This window comes from Cottoperca gobio, chromosome 8, assembly GCF_900634415.1.
Source record: "Cottoperca gobio chromosome 8, fCotGob3.1, whole genome shotgun sequence".
Classification (NCBI taxonomy): Eukaryota; Metazoa; Chordata; class Actinopteri; order Perciformes; family Bovichtidae; genus Cottoperca; species Cottoperca gobio.
Genome location: NC_041362.1, coordinates 9,944,955 through 9,969,516, shown reverse-complemented (window position 1 = coordinate 9,969,516; position 24,562 = coordinate 9,944,955). Strand labels below are relative to the sequence as shown.

Below are 24,562 nucleotides of genomic sequence, written 5' to 3'. Positions count from 1 at the left end.
TACAATTCTCATAGTGAAATTTGTATTTATGTTCTCAGCTAATCTGGGATGAGCCTGGAAAAACTCTGTAAAGTTTTGAAGAACGCAGAAAAGAGCCAACAAGTGATCACGGTCTTCAGTTAAAGATGACTTTGTCTCAGGGCACTTCAGATGATTATGCATGAAGAATAGAGGCTCGTTCACTGATTACATGCCTGTTAAATTCAATGTGATCCTAACCTGAGCAGAAACAGCTTCTTCTTCATACTCCTGTTTACACTGTAGATAAAAGTGATACTCTAAGTGTCCATGTAAAGTGTTTAGCAGACAATACAAATATAATCTGTCTGATTGTAATTAATGCCTTAGATTAGATGATACATACAGTGTAGGAAACTTACTTGAGTCAGAAGATTCAACTGTTTCCGGATTTGTTGTGTTTTGTTCTTCCTAGTGACAAAAGAAAATAGTTGCAAATTCATAATAATAAAGACATTCTAGTAAATGCTGTTATTAACAATGAGATATTATTTATCTTTTATTTTTAGACGTCATTAAAACTTTTAACAGAAGTTTGTGCTTCTGTAAATTAGAAATATATCTACACAAGTGAGGTGTATGAGACTAAATACATATATACAGAACATTACTTTTAACAACTTGAGTCTCTTCCTGAATTTTGACCTTGGTCCCAATATTGGGATCAATTCAGCAAGTTCTCGATCCTCCAGACAGTAAAGACTTTCCTCGTCAATGCGTTGATCTGTAAATTAAAAAAAGATTAATTCATGGAAAAATTTAAACCAATTTTTATTTCTGTCGAATATTTCAGCACTGTACTGCAGAATGATGTTGCAGCACTTTGTCTCTATTAGTAGATGCTTAGATGTTTCAGTATTGGTAGGTCATATCAACAGTGTATAATATATGTGGCCAACAAAGAAGCATGGTAATACTTTACCTTTAAAATTTCCAATCCATTCGCTGAGACCCCATTCAGTTAATTTGTTGAGAACAAAATCATCCATGACCAAGAACAGCAACTGGAGAATAAACAAATAATTATGTTTAAATCAACCACTACAACTCAGGACAGTTCTGATCAATTAGGTTAATTAGAGGTTATTAAACTGATTATGGCAGACTCTAAGTGTCAAAAGATATTTTTGCTCACAAGTTACGTCACAACTAACTGATTAATCTGTCATTTATTTCTCACAGATGCTGCTCTGCTGTTTACTTGCCTCCAGTGCTTGAAGTGGAAGAAAATAAGTGCCTGTCGGCTTATCCCCTTATTCACATGTTCTTGTGTGTATCGGTCGGTATCAGCAAATCATTAAAACATTGTGAATATGACATTTCGGGCTCTTTCATCTGACCAGCATCCTGTTTTGTCTTCCTTCTGTTATTGCCATTTATCAGTTAGCATCAGTGCCCATTTAGAGGTGTGTGCTGCGATGTCACTTCCCTTTTATCCCAACCGCTTGTGAAACGTGGGTCTATTGTTTATTTCCTCCATGCTGACGTCTGTGAGGGTTTCTATGTGGTTTTATGTGAGGAACTGTGATTTTGCATGTTTGCAAATGCAGATGTAGTGATGTTTATAGCGTACTTCTGTATATGTGTACGTGTGTGTGGGTGTGTGAGTTGGCTCTGTCGACTTGATTTTCCAGAGAATCCAGACTGTACACACCTTATTGCAACACATCACATTGTGACACCCAGTGCTAGGTATGGTACACGCCATGCTCACCCAGCTCTCTCCTTCCCTTTTACACTTCCCTCTTCTCTTCAACTGAGAACTTTCTTCTGTTGCTCAACACACACTTTTTTGTAGGAGGCTGCATTTTATTGGAACAACTTTCTTGAGGTGGTGTTCTTTTGCCGCAAAGCCTCAGTTTTATTTTAGGTTCTTTTTATTTTCTAGAACACAGCAAAAGGGTAATAATTTTTCCTGGTCATAAAAGCAAAATCCTTGGATAACACTGGAATGGCTCGCTGGCTTAGAGAGTGTTTTTCTTGGCAGTTTCAGGATGTCCTGTTCCATAAGGGAGCCCCCTTTTGGCATGCCTTTCTGAATGTGTGGGTGCATTTGTCTAGAAATTCTGTTTATATTTCGATGTGTAAGTGCCTTTATTTCCTGTCTAATTAATTGCTGTACCTGAGTTATTTTAAAAGTATGTATGTAGTGTTTCTTTTCATGTGCTTTCAAATATAAATAAAGTCTGTTGAAAACATTGTGAATTTCTACAGTAAATAAAAGATACTTGGATATTTTGCTGATGTTCACAACCTTAAATAAAGGCCCCCCCATTTTACTTTATGACACTTTCCCGCCCTACTCTGTCTCTGATTGGCTCACCACGGAGGCTGAAGCCTGTGTTCACTTTGTCATAAGATAGAGGTTAAGAATGAATCTCACTTCTTACTATACTGTAAAAAAAATACAAAGATTTTTTAATTGGTTCATTTTGAAAGAATTGATAATATGTATCCTGAGTTCATCGATCTCCCCGATGCTAAAACTCTCTATCTATGTGGGGAGAAAACTCAGTGCACTGTTATCATACACTGATACAAACAAGGTGTGTAGCAAATGTCCGTCTGTTTGTCACATCTCATCTGTCTATCCATCCATCTAAATTAAATTATGCTTTATTGACATGAATGCATGACACATCAGGCACCTATATTGCTAAAGCAGTACAGAAAACGACAGGTGATTAGTACTCAAATATAAACAGGCTTACAATAATATGCAAATATATTAAATACATACATCAAATACAGGATATATATTGTTTATGTTTTCAAAGAAAAACTATCTCTAATATTTCTCACAGTATAGTTAGATTCTGTATCAACCTTTTATGACAAAGTAACCTCAGCCTGGCCTCCTGCCCAGGAATGCACATTAACCTATACAACCTGCTTAAACACTATGCTTTTCTAGTAATTATTTACAGTGTATTATATTGTCTGTAAGACAGTAACTAATGCAGAGATATCTTGGATCATAGCCTATTCACCATTACCTCAGCCAGAAATGTTGGGCGTATGATCAGGGATTTAGCACGGCAACAGGTGGGTGGAAATCCACAAACACAATCTACAACAGTAAACTAATCGACAAGCTCATAACTAATTCACTAGTAGGCTAGTTTGACACTTAACCCACACAGGGTCCCTCAACTGAAGTTGCCTCCTCATCTCACATCCTAAATTCATCATAGCACACAACTACTGCAATTTATAGACCTTGTTCTTAAGGGTTGGGTTACACCTTGAAAAGAAATAAGGGTCACACAGAAATGCACAAGTTCTATTCCCAGTCAGTAATCGAAAAACAAAGACAGCGCAAGTAGACATATCTCCTTTATTAATGGACCACTTCAGGGATTTTCAAGCATGTATTATGTATTAAAATATTTGTTCAGGGTTTCTTTAGAGAACAAACGTACTGCCTGAACTGTGTAGAAACAGCCAGTATGCTACTAATATGCATTCTAATAAGCATAGTTCATGATGAATATCTGCACAGTAATATAATGTGTTGCAAGATATATTTATCCTCCTCATAATTAAGCACTTTTCCAAATTAACTTCAAATCCATAGTTCAGATACTAATAACTGGATTTTATTGACAAAACATTGTAAATCACACCAACAGGGAAAGTAAATGCCACTGCAAGATTTACAGCAGATTAAAAAAGACTCATAGTGTTTTTAGTTTAGCAGAATTTTTAACAATTCTGTAGTTTTAGAAAATGAGTCAACAAGGACAAGCTTGACCAAAGGGCAATTTGAGTTGTTGTCATATTAATATATGGTTCAAAGTTAAGGAGGTAATCGTTTTATCACAACTGACAAGTCTTGTTGAACTGAAAGCAATCCTATCACTCTTAAACCTTTCTTTTGTTATAAAGAAGAGAAGAGGGTTAATATTTACAGACACTGTGGATTAAGAAGATTTGCTAAATCAACAAAGAAAACAAATAAATAATACATCTATCTTATAAATGTCTGGGTTATAAATACAAAATAGTGACACAATAGCACAGTAGGCTTCTACATATTATCTTATTGTTTAACTTAGTGTCTCAGTGGACAGTCAAAGTGTACTTACATTTTGTCTGTTGCTCTTTAATGCACGAACATGACTCCTCTAGTGCTTATCTGAATTAAGCTCTTTCTTTTAAATGCTGTTATCTCCACCTCTTACCAGCATACTCTCTTCAAAGCCCATAGAGCAGGTTCAGCAAGATACATTCAAATTTGAACACGTTGCAGAAACTTGTTTTTGATTTGAATGTTCACCTAACAAATAAACACGCATAGCAATAAACACGCCTAGCATTGTTTAAAAGGCACTGATGGAAGAAAAATTTGGAATTATATTATTATATAATAATAATAATAATAATAATAATAATAATAATAATAATAATAATAATACATTAGACTTGTATAGCGCTTTTCAAGTAACTCAAAGATGCTAAACAGAGAGAGTGACACAAAAATAAATGTACAAACGAACAAACGAGAAAAAAAAAGGTAAGGTAATAACGAGGTAGTATTTATGTTTTTATTGCATCATGCAATAAGTACAAGTATCCAGCCGACATGGACATCCAGATTCAGTGCTAAAACATTTGACATACATGAACATAACCTCTTGGTCTTGGTCTTCGGTCCCAGACTGGACAAATAAAATCTGCCAAATGTTCCCTTCCTAAAACACATTAAAAACATTTCTTAACATCTAAACATAAGAACTCATCAGAAATTAAGGAAATTTTACTAAAAAAAAGTGTAGCCTCTAATTCAGCAAATAATGAACAAATTAAACATGAAATTAACTTAATCTCCAATCTCACCTAAATCCCGTAAAGTATTTGTTCCCTCAGTAAGACTATTAACTTTCCTGTTCCTATAGCTAATGGTTATTTGGATAGTAACACCTTGGTCTAACCTGTGTAACGACAGAAACAGAAAGTTTATCAATTAATAGGGGAATCGGGGTCGTCCCCCTCCCGGGATACGAGCCCCAGAGCTGGGGTAGATCTTTCTAAAGTTGAGCTAACCGCCAACTGCTAATAGAAGCTCCGTCATCACCTCTTGAAGTCACACTTTTCAGGATGCTGCTATATACAGTATAGTGCAACAGCGCCACAGAATAAAGCCCCACATATAACCATAGAATCAAATCAACACCTCTTTGACACTATATGTCAATATTAAAGAAGTATGTATTTTACTGTATTGGATTGCAGTGGATGTAGCTAACTGTACCAAATATACTGGTGACTCTGCAAATGAGTCCCTGTTCACCTGCCTCCAGTGCCAAGCCCAGCTGACCAGACCTTTCCATGACCCTGCTCAGTGGTGACAGCTGCACCCAGTCTCTGTGGAACAGCACACCATCCCAGAACTGGCCAAACAACGGCTCCTTCAAGACAGACAGGGTCTTGAGCAGCACCTGACTCGGCAAATTCTCAATCTGCAGCCTGCAAACAGTTTACTCCTGCCTAGGTACATCGTGTATGTACTTTGTGTATGTACCTGTGTGTCTATGTGAAATGTGTAGCCACTTCATCTGCCCATAAAGGGTCATTTTGAGGGCATGGTCATTAAGGGGCACTGTAAGCAGTACGAAACGACACTTGGCATTAATTTAGACTTTTATCTAGTTAAAACTTTGTATTATTATCGCCTCATACACCACTAGACTTGTAATTAGAACCACCACACCTTAACTAATGCTACTGCATTTATCATCACCTATAAAGTATACTTCTCAAAGTCTCACCAACAGTACACCAGAGATATGAACACACTCACCACATTCTTGTGGCTTTGTTTCCTATAGGGGCGTGAAAAGTTACTGCTCACATACTAAATGTCGCCTGTTTAATTATTGATTTATTTAAATATTTATTTTATAAATAGTCTTATTAATATGCTTTTACGCACACACACACACACACGCACACAAATGTAGAGCGAAAGAAATAAGCAAAACATATATACAAGATATAACAAGGGAGGCAATGTTATGTTAAGGGGATGAAAGCTAAAAAGGCTGGAAACCACTGGTTTAATCTTTAACAACGATTTATGAGTTTATCATACGCCTAAGTTTTAATATAAAGTCTGAAAAGTAACTAGTAACTGTCAAATAAGTGTGCTGGAGTAAGAAGTACATTATTCCCCTCTGCAATGTAGTGGAGTTGAAGTATAAGGTAACATAAAAAGGAAATAGTAAGTGCCTCAAAAATGTATGATTACTTCACATACACCTGGAGAAGAGGGCGGTGTTTCTAGTTTTGTTTTGTTTTTAGCACAAAGCAGTGACACTTGTTTGATAAGAGTGTGGCTCCACACAACCACACCTTTATAATATGAGAGTTACCAAAACAATTATAACATTTGTTTTGGGCTTATTGCTTCAGTCATCGATAAACAGGTTAGTGGACAGTACACCATATCAAATACATTGCATGTATTTAGAATCAGCGTAGATTAAAACAAAACAATTGTCAAGTCAAACTGAAGCTGTCCAGATAGTAATGGGACAAACCGGATGTGACCAATCTGCCTGAGTGTTTCCCATTTAAAAGAGCGCCGTTATGTGATGTATATATATTACAGTTTTGTTTAGTTTTCAGCACAAAGTGACTTGTTTGGTAAGAGTGTGGCTCCACACAACCTCACTTGCTCTTTTATAATATGGGAATTAAATAAACATGTATGATCAGTCAAGGGAGCCTTTTTTCTTTGGAGTACCGAGTACTTTGTGACTCTGAAGCACATTTAGCTGATAGTTTTTCTGTATTTCTACTTGAGAAGGATTTGAAATGCAGGACTTTTACTTGTAATGGAATATTCTGGAATATCATATATGTTTAACATTGTGGTAAAGCTAATAGGTATAATCCAGAGTGATGATTACCTCACCTACACCTGGAGAAGAGGGCGGTGTTTCTAGTTTTGTTTAGTTTTTAGCACAAAGCAGTGACACTTGTTTGATAAGAGTGTGGCTCCACACAACCACACCTTTATAATATGAGAGTTACTAAAACAATTATAACATTTGTTTTGGGCTTATTGCTTCAGTCATTGATAAACATGTTAGACATGGTTCATATAAAGTTGGCAATGATCTGAAATATGTTGTGACATTTAAACTGCCTGAGAGAGCTTCCAGCGATGACAAACTCATCTATCCGTCAGACCATTATGTATCTGTAAGAAAACTTGAGTTTGTGGATTCAGTTTTTCAGAACAATGGTTCTGACTTGAATTCACACTTTTTACAAAATAGATTATGGAAATACTACATTTAACAGTTACACTCACAAGATCAAACATTCCCGGAGGACATATCAAGAAGCTTTAGTTTAGTTTTTGTTTCTTTCAGTAAAGCTGTTTGTGTGTTAAAATTGTTCCTATCGTGTCTACACATCACTTTTACCTTCCTGGCATCAACAACAGCTGACTCATGTTGTGGAATTTTTCCTGCAAGACACACCAACGCACACACCCAAAACAGACAAATTCATGCAAAAATAATTCTAAACGTTTATCTGAAAGAGAAACCAAATCTGAAAGTTGCATCGTAACGTACCTGCACTGAAAACACTGCACCATATTATAAAAATGTGGTTGTGTGGAGCCACACTCTTATCAAACAAGTGTCGCTGTTTTGTGCTAAAAACAATGAAAAAACTGCCCCCTGTCCCATGCCCGTCTGTGTGTCCACATGTTCCATTTTTAGTGTTTTAGTGGGAACAATTGTTTTGTTTGAATCTACGCTGATTCTAAATACATGCAATGTATTTGATATGGGCAAATACAAATAAGTAATATTTGTAATACTTCCGCCTAAGTTTTAATATAAAGTCTGAAAAGTAACTAGTAACTGTCAAATAAGTGTGATGGAGTAAGAAGTACATTATTCCCCTCTGCAATGTAGTGGAGTTGAAGTATAAGGTAACATAAAAAGGAAATAGTAAGTGCCTCAAAAATGTACCTAACTTCTGTACTTGAGTAAATGTACTAGTACATGCGAGGTCTGCCACTTGGTTAACAATCACTTGTGTGTGGTTGCCTGATATCATACCACTGATCTCATTGTTCTTTTTCTCTGTGATCCAACTTTTCTTTCTATTTGTTTTAGTTTGTATAGTGACATGAATCTTTTGAATGTATTCTTTTTCTTGGACATTAATAAGAAAGGAACCGTTAAGAATGGTGATAAGCGTCCGGACTGAAAGGCAGTATTAAAATAAAATTAAAATGATGCCTGTCCACATTTATGGCCCGTCTTTGTGTCCACATGTTCCATTATTTCCATTCTTTGAGAATCCTAAAGTTTATGTAAAATCCAGCCTACAGGTAGAGTTGACATTGATCCATAACAAAGGTTTAGAAAAGAACAAGGCTGGAGAATCATCTGTGTATCTTACAATAGAAACAGATTAAAAGAGAGAACCTTTGAGCAGCTTTCAGGTCCTTTAATAACAAAATAAACCATAAAGAAGACAAACTACATGTGGCACTTTGACTCAAACGTGTATTTTATTGAGGTTTATTGGACAGTACACCATATAAAATACATTGCATGTATTTAGAATCAGCGTAGATTAAAACAAAACAATTGTTCAGTAAACAACTAGAAACCAGATAAGTTGAGTTATTACTATCATCTAGATCTCTATATTTCTCATATATGAATGAACACACACAGAAACAATTACTTTGCACTAAGCAACAGTTTTGTCATTGAAAATGATAGAATAAAGATCAAGTTAATTCTTTCAGATGCATAAAGTCAAATCCATCCTACAGTTTGTGCTGTCACCAAGGTTCAGCATTTAATTAGACACCCACAAAATCATTGATATTTCAGCCTATACTAACCAACCAATACCAAACTAATGTAATAAAAACAGATGAAAAAAGTTTTTTTTCTATACTAAGTTTATCATAAAAATATTATAATAATGTAATAATGTAATGAACCGTGAAGAATGGTGATAACCTCCGGACTGAAAAGCAGTATTAAAATAAAATTCAGATGATACCTGTCCACATTTATGGCCCGTCTGTGTCCACATGTTCCATTCTTTCCATCCTATGAGAATCTTAAAGTCTATGTCAAATCTATCCTACAGTTTGTGCTGTAACCAAGGTTCATCATTAAAGTTAAACATCCATCAAATCATTGACATTTCAGCACGCTCATTTATAAAGTAAAATAACAAATGAAAAACATGAAAATATATTCAAGAAGAAGAAATAAATTGTTAAATCAATAAAAAAAAAAGTATCTGGGACATCTTAGTGGAGTGGTGGCTAAGACCCGTACAATACAAACCACAATGTCCCTCATTTAAATCCGAGTAAGGAACCCCCCCCCCCCTTCACATTTTCTACCTGCCTCTAATCACTTAATAGCAAAAATGTCCTACCAATAATAGAAATCTAAAATCTCTTTGCGTGTAATTCACAACAAGCAAACACAAAGTACACATCAAAACAACACTCAAAGAGTACACGGATAAAAACTTGACAAAAATGGTTGAGATCAAACCCAGAGGCCTAACGTCTCTAATCAGCCTGATGAGCGTTATTCAGAAGTGCTCATCATCAGAGCATTATGTATATTTTAACAAAGGTTTTACCAGAGAAGTCATTCTGTATCTGGGCTTCGTTTCAGTCCATTGTAGTAGTTCTTCACCATCTCAAGCTCCACTGTAACATCTAAAAAACAAAAAACATATTGTTTGAAACAAGTGCACTATTTATTACACGTTTGGAAATGTATTGACTTCTTAATTTCAGTAAAGTATCTACAGTATTTTTTGTGATTTTGTTAGGTTCCCTTTACCTGGGATCGAGACACCTTCTGTCTTGAGCGACAGCTCGATTGATTCCTGCATGGTTTCCTCCAGTTTCTGCAGGATCTTAAACTAAATTAGGATGAAAATATTTATCACTTATCACTCACACTGTCAAATATTGTGTCATAATATTCAAGATGAACTGAATCCTACATGAAATCAGTGATAAGATGTGTTCACAGGGCTGCTCAGAGTTGGCATTAAAGTTAAAAGCTATAATCCTTTGTATGTTTCTGTCTAAGCTTAATATAGTTGAATGTTTGTGAAAGTGTCTGCTGGGTTTTCAGTGGGAAAAGCAGCTTTAAGAATGAATCATATTCCCCTTCAATATAGAAATATCCTTTATGTAAATGAAGACCTAGAATCATGGATAAAGATAAAGATGTGCAGCACAACATGTTTTACTATATCATCATCACTGCGTGACGTATTATAAAATGTGACAAACCTTCAATTTTTTTAGCTTCTTCAACATAATCATCTTTAGCCTGCTCAAACATGATGTTCTTTGAATCATGTACGTGTTTCACAATCGTGTCCCTCATGTTTTTCAGCGAGTCCCGTCCTTTGATTTCTTTTGCTTCTATAATAAAATAGAAAAAACATTCAATTAAAATGTTCTGCACAATCATCATGAATATGTATTTTTATTGTGTCAGGATTTATATGTCATGATCTTTTATCTTACTTTCGTAGCATTCTTTCATGGTGTTCTCGATTGTTGTCGTCAGACTCCTGTAGATAATTTTCTTATCCTCACGGATGATTTTGTTGAGTTTTGTCTTTATATTTTGTTCCTTAGAGAGAAAATATGAAGCATAAATAAACCTATTTTAATAATAAATCAAAGTAGTACAAATATGGCTCATATTTTACTTTATTTTTCTTTCCTTCCAGATTTTACGTGACAAAGCAGTACATTATTCAAAGTGACTTTAAAATGGGAGCTGTTTTCCACCATGTGGAAGTGCAGGTCAGACTACGCCTCATCTTTAACTCAATGTCTGTGCACACAGCTGTGTTCATGTCAGCCTCAAACCAAACAAAACCCCATTAGTTATTTTTTCTCCAGTTCTATCTAACTTCTAACTTCTTCATTTACAGTGTATATAAATATGTTGACAGCTGAAAATATCTATTTTGTTTGCATTTAATTCTTGAATGTTCAGTCATCAGTTACCAACTTGATGTTTGCGCTCAAGTCTCCATGACCTGGACAAACAGTTTTGATAATGGACTAATGAATAGGACGGTACTGTTCTCATCTTTTACCTCTGTCCTGAGAAAGATCAGCTGCAGAATGACATCTTTGTACTCTCTCTTCTCTCTCATCATCCTCTTTATGCCAAGTGAAAACTTATTGATGACTCCTTTGAATGGTCCACGTTTTCCTTCATTTCTGAAACATGTTAACAGGAAGAAATGTTTCATAAACATGAAGCATTGACAAGTTTGTATTTCAATAATGTAATTTAATGTATTGTAATACATCATTTGTATAACTATATAATGTAGAATCAATAATTCCCCATATTTGGTAAACTTAGCCAACACAGGGTTTTATGTCTTAGTTAAGTCATTTCTTACGGGAAGGTCTCCTTGAATTTCTCATCAATGCTGTCAGTCAGGCATGAAGTTAACTTCATATTGAGATTTATTTGCTTCCCTTTTTTTGTTTTGTGGATGCCATTGTTCTCAACTATACACTTCAATGTACTGTGAAAACCACGACTTTTCTTAGCCTGAAACAAAATAAACATTTTAAAGACATATTCACAGGAAGTGCACAATCAGTAGTTTTGATGTAATAACAACTAAAGTACGTACAGGATGTATGACCGACTTCAAGATCTTTTTCACATGAACTCTTAGATTTTTCAACCCCCTCACTGAGGCATTTTTCAAAAGCCTGAAAAGTCTCTTCTATTGGTTTCCTGACTTTATCAAGCTCCTGCTTCAGCTCTTCTTCAAGGTCTTTGCACACAGCTGTCTTTATGTCAGCCTGAAACCAAACACAACACATTCAGTATTTAAAGCAATACAACTATAATGCTCCCTGATTCTGTTGGTCTCGAGTACGACCAGCCTTTAATTACTCTGGTTATGCATCTTCTCTGAAGCAACAGAAACTCATGAAATCAACTACCTTGGTGGCTAAAACGTCTGCAGGGGTGACATTACATGTAAGCGGTCTGTCTCTGACTTTCCCATGTTTACACTGAATTTGAGCGTATCCTTCAGCTTACATTTTTTCCATGAAAATGATTAGACGGACAATGTGAGAGGTTTTATTACTTGATCTTACCCCTTCTCTACGGCTCGCCCCGTGCATCAGAGAGAGAATCCCATGAGCTCTAGACACATAGTTTAATGTCTCTGAGTGTTGGTCATTGAGACCTTTCAGGAATTCCTGAAGTTTTGGTATTTCTGTAAAACATTTATTGACATATTGACATTACATTACATATTTGAAAATTGAGCTATATATTTCTGTTATCCAGGGCTCATATATGGAGACTTCACTCACCAGTCTCATCTTGCTGTAGATGTTTCTTTCTTAGAAACTCTTTAGAGCTCACTGTGAACACTTTGAAACATTCATCACTGAAATGTTTCTGAAAAAACAAGATTGAATTCAATAGACTTGCACTTGTAGACAATCTCTATGTTGGATTTTCTGTCAGTCTATAAAACTCACCTTAACCTTGTGTAGTTTGATGAATTCTTCCTTCACTTTTTTTTTGACTTGCGTTTTTTTAGCTATGAAAGCACGAACATCAGCTGCTGAACTATAACAAAAGATTTGTATCAAGTGGAACAGCTCACAGTATTTAGTGTCTACATTGAATGTTCAATTCAAATATCTACTTTTGGTTTCTTAAATCACTCACAGATCATCTGAATATATAAGATCAGATTTGGTGCAGATGAAGTGAATGTTCTGACACTCGCCACCATTTCCCATGTGGCTACTGGCATCTTTCAGGATGTCCCATGGTTCTTTCTCTGCTGCTGCTCGATTAATGTCGGTCACAATCCACACTGTAGAACAACTTCCAATAACCTGGAAGTTCATTATGATTACTGAATGTCAGAGCTTTGTCACAGTTCCCAGACAACACTAATACACAATAAGCAGAATTGAACGTGACTAAATTACCCTTTTCCACATCTGGTCTCTGCTCTTGTTACGGTCCCCATTTCCAGGCAGATCCACAAGTGTGACATGCTGGAGAAGTTTATTATTGGGCACCTTGACAGTCACGCACTTCACCAGTGGCCAATACCACCTCTTCACATCTTTAGCTTCTACACTTCTTGTATATTTGACACATTTATCAGAAAGCTCTTTAGCCTGAAATAAATAATAAAGTAAGATTAAGACAATGCAAGGGAATTTTAAGAACAAACTCCAACTTTAAATTGCTTTCAAAAATTGCATAAAGGAGTTAGAACAGGATAAGATCAAAAAAGGAGATGCATTTAAGAAACCCTATCATTGAAACAACAAAAGCAAAAAGTCAAAATTAAATTAGTAAGTAGCAAACCTGAAGTTGAAAGACTTTTTATTAGGCGATAGTGAATAATTAGGTATTCAATTTAAATTTGAATGTAAACATGATCGTGCCTAGAATTATCCAGGAAGTTCTTGCAAGAAAATTAGTAACTGGTAGATGATGTTTGTTATGATTTTCATATGAAGGATAAATTAGATATGTGTTTGTAGTTATTGAGCACAGATAGATCAAGATACTTTAAGTACTTTTCACAAACTGAATATACTTTTACATTTGTTGGTCTTACCATTAATCTATACCAACCTTGAATGGCTAGAGGGAAAGCAGATTACATAAACCTCCATATTTAACTCTGTCAGACAAGTAAGAATGTTTTCTATGAAGTCATATAATATTTCTAGCCTTACTTACTGATTCACATGTCAGAATCTTCTTCTTGGACAGGAGAAATTCTGGAATTTCTTTGAAATATCTGTTATCCATGAGTTCTTCAGAGGATTTGTTTTTCCATCCTTCTCCATACAGCGCTGAGAGCTTTTCCTCAGTGTCCTCATAACCATCGTCATCTTCCTGTTCTTCTTCCTGATCTTCTTCCTGATCATTTTCCTCATCCACATTATGCTGAAGGAAATTAAACAAGGACCACATCTCATCTCTCCACTCCTGAATGAAAAACATAAAAGCTTAGTTCAATTAGATGGCATGTTGTGTAATTAGCACCTGCATTATTTTCTGCAGCTACATTATAACTTTTAAAATAGCTTCAAGTTAACAAACATATTCAGCTCATTTTACCTCTTTTGTAATGAACTCAATGTGTGCCTCATACTTTGAGTTCTGCATGTTAGCCTCCACTTTAATCATGACTGTGGTACATGCACTGATACTTCCAGAGGGCAAGAGATTCTTCACTCCAATGACAGGCATTTATCAAAGAGCTCTTTCCAGCCCCCGTTTTACCAAAGACACCGACCACCTCCCTCTTGTCTATCTCCAAATCTCTGATTTTATACCTGTTGTACAAGAGGTTAAATATGGTTCATGGGTTAGTTTGAAAAATATACGCCAATATACTAAATATTGTGTTAATAATTAGGAAGAAATCCATCAATGAACAGCTTACTCAAGCAGAATACTATCTTCAGACTAAATTGCTCACTTCACTTCTGCAGAAAACATTTGCTTTCTGAAAGAAAGGTAAATAGTAACAAGGACGTTTTGCAGAGAAAATTCAGTGAAGAGTGCAACAATACAAGAATCTCCCAGAGCTTAAAATCTCATCGCAGTGCAGAACTCCTGAGATGCTGCAGCTTCATAATGTGGCAGGTCTCAGTCCTACTGTCTACTGGTCAGTCAGGTTTAGGATAGTTTCTGCATGGTTCTGCGCCTTAATCCTCTTCCTTGTTTACGGTAAACGCGTCATTTCCAGTTGTTAATGTTTCTGTGTTGCTGGTAGCATACTTCGGCAGCTCCAGCTTGACCCAGTTAATGTTGTTATATTCTTGATCACATCGGCTAATTACCTGTCATCTATCTAAACCTATACTTGTACTTCCTAAGCACTTTCAACTCTCTCGTTATCCTCCTTCTCTTAGCGACTCTCGCTAAATCCTCAATTCTTTATGCTCCTTTCGGCTCTGCTAACGTTAGCTGCTGTAGCTCGGCATCTAGCGATGACATCTTCCTCTTCCTGTTATGCTCTCTCCTGCTCGGTGTGTTTCATGTTTAGCTATTGCTCTGCCTCATTTAGTGATAATGGTACGTCTATTAAATGTAGTTTATACGCAGAGTTGGAGGCGAGTTTTAGAGGGATAGATGAGCGGCTCCGCACCATGGTTAGTCAGCGGTTAGCAACTGTAGCTGTTAGCAAGCCCCCTATAGCCGGTGCGTGCAGACCAGTGGTATCTCCTGTTAGCTGTCCCCCGGCAGGGCCTGAGCAGCCGGGAGACTAGGTGACTGTCCGAAAGAAGTGTTATCAGAAGCCCACGGTTCACCACCAACCGCTTGCTGTTTCTAACAAATTCTCCCCACTCAGTGACACACCAGCTGAGAAGCCAACTCTGAATATCGGTAGCTCAATTTTGAGATATGTTCATGTTGAGACACCAGCGACGACAGTCACGTGCATTCCTGGGGCCAGAGCGGGCGACATAGAAACACATTTGAAACTGCTGGCTAAGGCTAAACGTAAATACAGTAAGATTGTTATTCACGTCGGCGGTAATGACACGCGATTGCGTCAATCGGAGTGTACTAAAGTTAATGTGGAGTCGGTGTGTACATTTGCCAAAACAATGTCGGACTCCGTAGTTTTATCTGGTCCTCTGCCAAATCTTTTGAATGATGACATGTTTAGCCGCATGTCATCATTCCGTCGCTGGCTCTCATGGTGGTGTCCAGATAATGATGTGGGCTTCGTAGACAATTGGCGGACTTTCTGGGGAAGACCTGGTCTGATTAGGAGTGACGGCATCCTACTTTGGCTGGAGCAGATCTCATATCCAATAATATTACAAAGTTTATTAGTAGACCTAATCCATGACAACCCAGAGTTGAGACCAGGAGAAAGAGTTGCAGTCTTACACACTTTCCGGGCAGTCACCCACTCAAATCCCCATAGTGACTGTGTCTGCCCCACGACCACTGTAATTAATCAAATCTATGGTTAACAGAAGAGGAGTTATACATGAAAACCTAATTAAAATAAACACCACCGCTGCAAAAGTGCAACTAAATCGAAAAATTAAATGTGGGCTCTTAAACATCAGATCTTTATCAACAAAAGCTGGATTGGTAAATGATTTAATATCAGATAATAAGATTGATTTATTTTGTCTCACTGAAACCTGGCTGAGACATGAAGAATATGTCAGTCTAAATGAATCCACTTCACCTGGTCATATTAATACTCACATTCCTCGAGGTACTGGCCGAGGAGGTGGAGTTGCGGCCATATTTGACTCAAACCTCTTGATCAATCCTAAGCCTAAACTAAACTATAACTCTTTTGAAAGCCTTGTTCTTACGCTCTCAAACCCAACATGGAAAACAATAAAGCCAGTTTTATTTTTTACTGTGTACCACCCTCCTGGTCCGTATTCTGAATTTCTATCTGAATTCTCAGAATTTTATCAAGTTTAGTCCTTAAAACAAATAAAATAATTATTGTAGGTGACTTTAATATTCATGTGGATGTTGATAGTGACAGCCTTAATAATGCATTTATCTCAATGTTAGATTCAATTGGGTTCAGTCAAAATGTACATGAACCAACTCACTGTTTAAACCACACTCTGGACCTTGTTCTGGGATATGGTGTTGAAATTGAAAGTTTATCAGTGTGTCCACATAATCCTCTTTTATCAGACCATTTTCTAATAACTTTTGAAGTCCTGTTACTGGACTACAAGCCAGTAGGCAAAATGACTTACGCTCGATGTCTATTTGAAAGTGCTGTGACTAAATTTAAGGAAGTGATTCCATCAACACTTATTCAATACCAGGACTCAATATCAATATAATGGAGGACTCCAATGTTAACTTTAGTCCCTCCAAAATTAATCATCTTGTTGATAGCGCTGCAGCCTCACTGCGAATAACACTCAACTCTGTCGCTCCTCTAAAGAAAAAGATCATAAAACAGAAAAAGAAAGCTCCATGGCTTAATTTACAAATCCGCAAACTAAAACAAAAGTCGAGAAATCTTGAAAGTAAATGGCGTTCCGTAATGCCAGAGCAGCTTATTACTCTTCCTTAATAGAAGAAAATAAGAACAACCCCAGGTTTTTTTTCAGCACTGTAGCCAGGCTGACAGAGAGCCACAGCTCTACAGAGCCTTCTATTCCTATATCTCTCAGTAGTGATGACTTCATGAGCTTCTTTAACGATAAAATTATAATTATTAGAGACAAAATGAATCTCCTACTGACCTCAATTGGTAATGACTTAACTTCAACCTCCGGAATTTTAAAAACATTTGTAACTCCTGAAATATATCTAGACTGTTTAACCAACTAACTTCAACAATCTCATCGTCTAAGCCATCAACCTGTCTTTTAGACCCAATTCCAACTAAACTGTTTAAAGAAGTTTTACCCTTAATGAACACCTCGTTATTAAATATGATCAACCTGTCTCTATTATCTGGCTACGTACCACAATCCTTTAAAGTAGCTGTAATAAAACCACTTCTTAAAAAGCCTAATCTTGATCCAGAGGTTTTAGCCAACTATAGGCCAATATCTAACCTTCCCTTTCTCGCTAAGATCCTTGAGAAAGCAGTCGCAAAACAGTTGTGTGACTTTTTACATAATAATAGTTTATTTGAGGTTTTTCAATCTGGATTTAGAGTTCATCATAGCACAGAGACGGCACTGGTGAAAGTTACTAATGACCTTCTATTGGCATCAGACAAAGGACTTGTCTCTGTTCTTGTCTTCTTAGACCTCAGTGCTGCTTTCGACACTGTTGATCATGACATTCTACTACAGAGACTGGAACATTGTGTTGGCATAAAAGTAACCGCATTAAGCTGGTTCAAGTCCTATTTATCTGAGCGATCTCAATTTGTACGTGTTAACGATAAATCCTCCATGACAGCCAAAGTCAGTCTTGGAGTTCCGCAGGGTTCTGTACTTGGACCGATTGTATTCACCTTATATATGCTTCCTTTGGGCAATATTATAAGGAACCACTCTATAAACTTTCATTGCTATGCGGATGATACCCAATTATATCTATCAATTAAACCAGATGAAACCAATCAATTGGCTAAACTTCAAGCATGCTTTAAGGACATAAAAACTTGGATGTTTAGCAACTTCTTGATGTTAAACACAGACAAAACTGAAGTTTTATTAGTTTATTATACTTGGCCCTAAATGCCTCCGAAACACATTTTCTAATGACATAGAAGCTCTGGATGGCATTAATTTGGCCTCTAGCACCACTGTAAGGAATCTTGGCGTCATCTTTGATCAAGATCTGTCGTTTAACTCCCACATAAAACAAATCTCAAGGATTGCCTTCTTTCATCTACGTAACATTGCAAAAATAAGACACATCCTGTCTCAAAATGACGCAGAAAAACTAGTCCATGTATTTGTTACTTCAAGGCTGGATTACTGCAACTCATTGTTATCAGGTTGTCCCAAAAAGTCGCTTAAGACTCTTCAGTTGTTCCAAAATGCAACGGCACGTGTATTGACAAGAACAAGGAAACGGGATCATATTACTCCTGTATTAGCTGCTCTGCACTGGCTCCCGGTAAAATACAGAATATAATTCAAAATCCTTCTCCTGACTTACAAAGCAATTAATGGTCAGGCTCCAGCATATCTTAAAGATCTCATAGTACCTTATAAACCAACTAGAGCATTGCGCTCCCAGACTGCAGGGCTACTTGTAGTTCCTAGAGTCTCTAAGAGTACAATGGGAGCCAGAGCCTTCAGCTATCAAGCTCCTCTCCAGTGGAACCAGCTTCCAGTTTGTGTTCGGGAGGCAGACACACTCTCCACATTTAAGAGTAGGCTAAAGACTTTCCTTTTTGATAAAGCTTATAGTTAGGGCTTGCTCAGGTTTGCCCTGGATCAGCCCCTAGTTATGCTGCTATAGGCTTAGACTGCCGGGGGACACCTCCCTGCTCTCTTCCTTCTCTTCCTCTCTCCTCCCCTCCCTCTCTTCTTCTCCCTCTCTATCTGTATGCATTTATGTAAATGTATGTTACTAACTCCTCATCCGGGGTATCATCCCCGGAGTTTCTGTGTCTCATGTGGCAGGTTGCCACTGATAAAGTTTATGTCAGGATCAGGAATCGTGGCTGCGCCTGCTGCCCTGGTCCTGCTGGACACCGGGAAGCCTTTTTGACATTTTCCTGGATTCATCCAAACTTTCTCTTTTTCAACACAACATAATTTTCTGTCAAATGTTGTATTTGTACTATATTGTTTATCCTGTACATACAACATCTATTGCACGTCTGTCCGTCCTGGGAGAGGGATCCCTCCTCAGTTACTCTCCCTGAGGTTTCTTCCATTTGTTCCCCTTTAATTTTGGGGTTTCTTTTAGGAAGTTTTTCCTTGTGCGATGCGAGGGTCTAAGGACAGAGGGTGTCGTAACCTGTACAGTCTGTAAAGCACACTGAGACAAATGTATCATTTGTGATATTGGGCTATACCAATAAATTTGTTTTGATTTGATTTGATGAAAACTACTGACAATGTACTCAACAGGTTTACTACAGTCTCTAAAACTATGAACATATTTTCTTCTTTGTTTTTTATTGTTGCCTCTTGTCAGCAGGTTTCACATACGGTTACCATGGAAACACAGCTGTTAGTTCTGAGTCGGCCTGGAGGTAAGGTGGCTAACTTTTTATTTAAAAAATAAGTCAGTATGTATTTGCATTACACTAATCTAAGAGCAAAATTAAGACCAGTCTAAAATATCTTAGTGAAACGGGCCGCTGGTCAGAACTGGAACAAGGCCCATATAACAAAGAATATGGAAAGTTTAATAAACGTAATACTCACTTCAGGAAATTATTGAGCTTGTTGTCTTCGTTAGGCAGTTTCTGTTTGACACATCTCATGATGTTTTTCACATCAGACAGAATGATTTCTTCTGTCAGAGTAAAAGTAAAGAACTATTCAGGAACCATGAACCAGTGTATCCAGTAAGCTGCACAATGAAGCACTTTCTCTGCCAATCCAATTTAGGATGCTTCTGACTGTATCATCAGACATATACTATTGCAACATAGTGAAAATGTTGCCCGGGTTTAAAACACCTTCCAGTTAAAGGCCATGGTTAATATGCATTAATGTGATATATAACATGAATGCTGTTGACTGTTTGAGGTGTCCTGATAAGGTTTTAACATACAGCCAATAAGATAGTATTTTTTGTGGCCCAGATATAGCAACAGACATGATACAAAATAAAAATGTAATTACATAGAAGTTTTAACCCTATAGTAGATTGTAATTGTTTAGAAAATAATATAAATACCTGAGTATGATCCTGGTATATCGTCATGTGGTCGTTTTCTTGCTGGTGATTGGCTGGATTCATCCTGAAGATCCAACTTTCTCTTTACTTAAAAAAGTGAAAAAGAAGAGTTTGTTGCATCAGACTCTCACAATATTAAAACATGTTCTCAATACAGTTTAGTCAAAGCAAGATATTACTGTCCATAAAACATCAACACACATACGTGTAATCAATAAGATGCTGTGTATCTCACCTTTATCACTTGTGTCGCTGGTGGACGGACAAACCTGAGGATGAATATTATTTGAATAATAATGAATATTGAATAATATTTGACTATTTGTGATCTAACAGGGTTTGACATGCTTCTCATCCAATATGGGATGAGCCTGGCAAAACCCTGAAGAACACAGAAAAGAGCTAACAAGTGATCACCGTCCGCATCCTTTTCTTCCTCAGTAAACAACACTGATCCAACGAGACAATTCTTCAGTTAAAGATGACTTTGTCTCAGGGCACTTCAGATGCTTATGCATGAAGAATAGAGGCTCGTTCACTGATTACATGCCTGTTAAAGTCAATGTGATTCTCACCTGAGCAGAAACATCTTCTTCATACTCCTGTTGACACTGTAGATGAAAGTAATATTCTAAGTGTCCATGTAAAGTGTTTAGCAGACAATAAAAATATAATCTGTCTGATTGTAATTAATGCCTTAGATTAGATAATACATACATTTAGGAAACTTACTTGAGCAGAAGATTCAACTGTTTCCAGATTTGTTGTGTTTTGTTCCTTCTAGTGACAAAAGAAAATAGTTGCAAATTCATAACAATAAAGACATTCTAATAAATGCTGTCATTAACAATGAGATATTATTTATCCTTTATTTTTAGACGTCATTAAAACTTTTCACAGAACTTTGTGCTTCTGTAAATTCTAAATATATCTACACAAATGAGATGTATGAGACTAAATACAGTATTTGTGTAAATTGTCTTCCCAGTGCAGAACATTACCTTTAACAACTTGAGTCTCTTCTTGAATTTTGACCTTGGTCCCACTGTTGGGATCAATTCAGCAATTTCTTGATCACCCAGACAGTAAAGACTTTCCTTGTCAATGCGTTGATCTGTAATTAATTGGAATTAATTTTTCATGGAAAATTGAGAAATTATTTCAATAACCCAACATATGCCACAGAACAGCAGTTACTGTCAAGTTAATTAACGTGTCCCTTCTGTGTGAAAATATACAAGGTCTTTACCAATAGTGCTTTTGTACTCTCTGAACACAGACACAAATTGTCAGGATTTGTCAACGCTGATCTCTCTCCATGTTCTTAAAACTATATATTTTAAGCATATGTAAGCATTGTACTACAGAACAATGTTTGATCATTGTGTATGTGTGTATGACTAGATGCTCAAATGTTTCAGTATTGGTAGGTTATATCAACAGTGTATAATATATGTGCTCGATGAAGAAGCATGGTAAGACTTTACCTTTGAATGTTTCTATCCACTTGCTGAGATTCCACTCAGTTAATTTGTTGCGAACAAAATCATCCATGACCAAGAACAGCAACTGGAGGATAAACAAATAATTATCTTTAAATCAACCACTACAACTCAGGACAGTTCTGATCAATTAAGTTAATTAGAGGTTATTAAATTGATTATGGCAGACTCAAGGAAGTGTCAAAAGATATTTTTGCTCACAAGTTACGTCACAACTAACTGACTAATCTGTCATTTATTTCTCACAGATGCAAGTGCAAGAAAATAAATGCCAGTAGGCTTATCCCCTTATTCACATGTTGGTGCGTGTATCGGTCGGTATCAGCAAATCATTAAAACATTGTGAATTTCTACAGTAAATAAAACATACTTGGATATTTTGCTGATGTTCACAGCATAAATAAAGGCCCCCCCATTTTACTTTATGACACTTTCCCGCCATACTCTGTCTCTGATTGGCTCACCGCGGAGGCTGAGGCCTGTGTTCACTTTGTCATAAAAGAGAGGTTAAGACAGAATCTCACTTCTTACTAAACTGTAAAAAAAAATACAAAGATTTTGGTTCATTTTGAAAGAATTGATAATATGTATCCTGAGTTCATCGATCTCCCCGATACTAAAACTCTCTATAAATGTGGGGAGAAAACTCTGTGCACTGTTATCATACACTGATACAAACAAGGTGTGTAGCAAATGTCCGTCTGTTTGTCACATCTCATCTGTCTATCCATCCATCTAAATTAAATTACGCTTTATTGACATGAATGCATGACACATCAGACACCTATATTGCTAAAGCAGTACAGAAAACGACAGGTGATTAGTACTCAAATATAAACAGGCTTACAATAATATGCAAATATATTAAATACATACATCAAATACAGGATACATATTGTTTATGTTTTCAAAGAAAAACTATCTCTAATATTTCTCACAGTATAGTTAGAAGTGAGATTCTGTATCAACCTTTTATGACGCAGTAACCTCAGCCTGGCCTCCTGCCCAGGAATGCACATTAACCTGTACAACCTGCTTAAACACTATGCTTTTCTAGTAATTATTTACAGTGTATTATATTGTCTGTAAGACAGTAACTAATGCAGAGATATCTTGGATCATAGCCTATTCACCATTACCTCAGTCAGAAATGTTGGGCGTATGATCAGGGATTTAGCACGGCAACAGGTGGGTGGAAATCTACAAACACAATCTACAACAGTAAACTAATCGACAAGCTCATAACTAATTCACTAGTAGGCTAGTTTGACACTTAACCCACACAGGGTCCCTCAACTGAAGTTGCCTCCTCATCTCACATCCTAAATTCATCATAGCACACAACTACTGCAATTTATAGACCTTGTTCTTAAGGGTTGGGTTACACCTTGAAAAGAAATAAGGGTCACACAGAAATGCACAAGTTCTATTCCCAGTCAGTGATCGAAAAACAAAGACAGCGCAAGTAGACATATCTCCTTTATTAATGGACCACTTCAGGGATTTTCAAACATGTATTATGTATTAAAATATTTGTTCAGGTTTCTTTAGAGAACAAACGTACTGCCTGAACTGTGTAGAAACAGCCAGTATGCTACTAATATGCATTCTAATAAGCATAGTTCATGATGAATATCTGCACAGTAATATAATGTGTTGCCAGATATATTTATCCTCCTCATAATTAAGCACTTTTCCAAATTAACTTCAAATCCATAGTTCAGATACTAATAACTGGATTTTATTGACAAACCATTGTAAATCACACCAACAGGGAAAGTAAATGCCACTGCAAGATTTACAGCAGATTAAAAAAGACTCATAGTATTTTTAGTTTAGCAGAATATTTAACAATTCTGTAGTTTTAGAAAATGAGTCAACAAGGACAAGCTTGACCAAAGGGCAATTTGAGTTGTTGTCATATTAATATATGGTTCAAAGTTAAGGAGGCAATCGTTTTATCACAACTGACAAGTCTTGTTGAACTGAAAGCAATCCTATCACTCTTAAACCTTTCTTTTGTTATAAAGAAGAGAAGAGGGTTAAGATTTACAGACACTGTGGATTAAGAAGATTTGCTAAATTAACAAAGAAAACAAATAAATAATACATCTATCTCATAAATGTCTGGGTTATAAATACAAAATTTAGTAGGCTTCTACATATTATCTTATTGTTTAACTTAGTGTCTCAGTGGACAGTCGAAGTGTACTTACATTTTGTCTGTTCCTCTTTAATGCACGAACATGACTCCTCTAGTGCTTATCTGAATTAAGCGCTTTCTTTTAAATGCTGTTATCTCCACCTCTTACCAGCATGCTCTCTTCAAAGCCCATAGAGCAGGTTCAGCAAGATACATTCAAATTTGAACACGTTGCAGAAACTTGTTTTTGATTTGAATGTTCACCTAACAAATAAACACGCCCAGCAATGAACACACCTAGCAATGAACACGCCTACCATTGTTTAAAAGGCACTGATGGAAGACACATTTGGAATTATATTATTTTATAATAATAATAATAATAATAACAATAATAATAATAATAATAATAATAATAATAATAATAATAATAATAATAATAATAATAACAATAATAATAATAATACATTAGACTTGTGTAGCGCTTTTCAAGTAACTCAAAGATG

General features: G+C 36.4%; 1 pseudogene; it reads right to left on the bottom strand.

The window, feature by feature from the left end:
- The window catches only part of LOC115012151 (nuclear GTPase SLIP-GC-like), an 85,613-nt pseudogene extending 61,401 nt beyond the window's left edge, over nucleotides 1-24,212 (bottom strand).
- Between the last annotated feature and the right edge of the window lie 350 nt (nucleotides 24,213-24,562).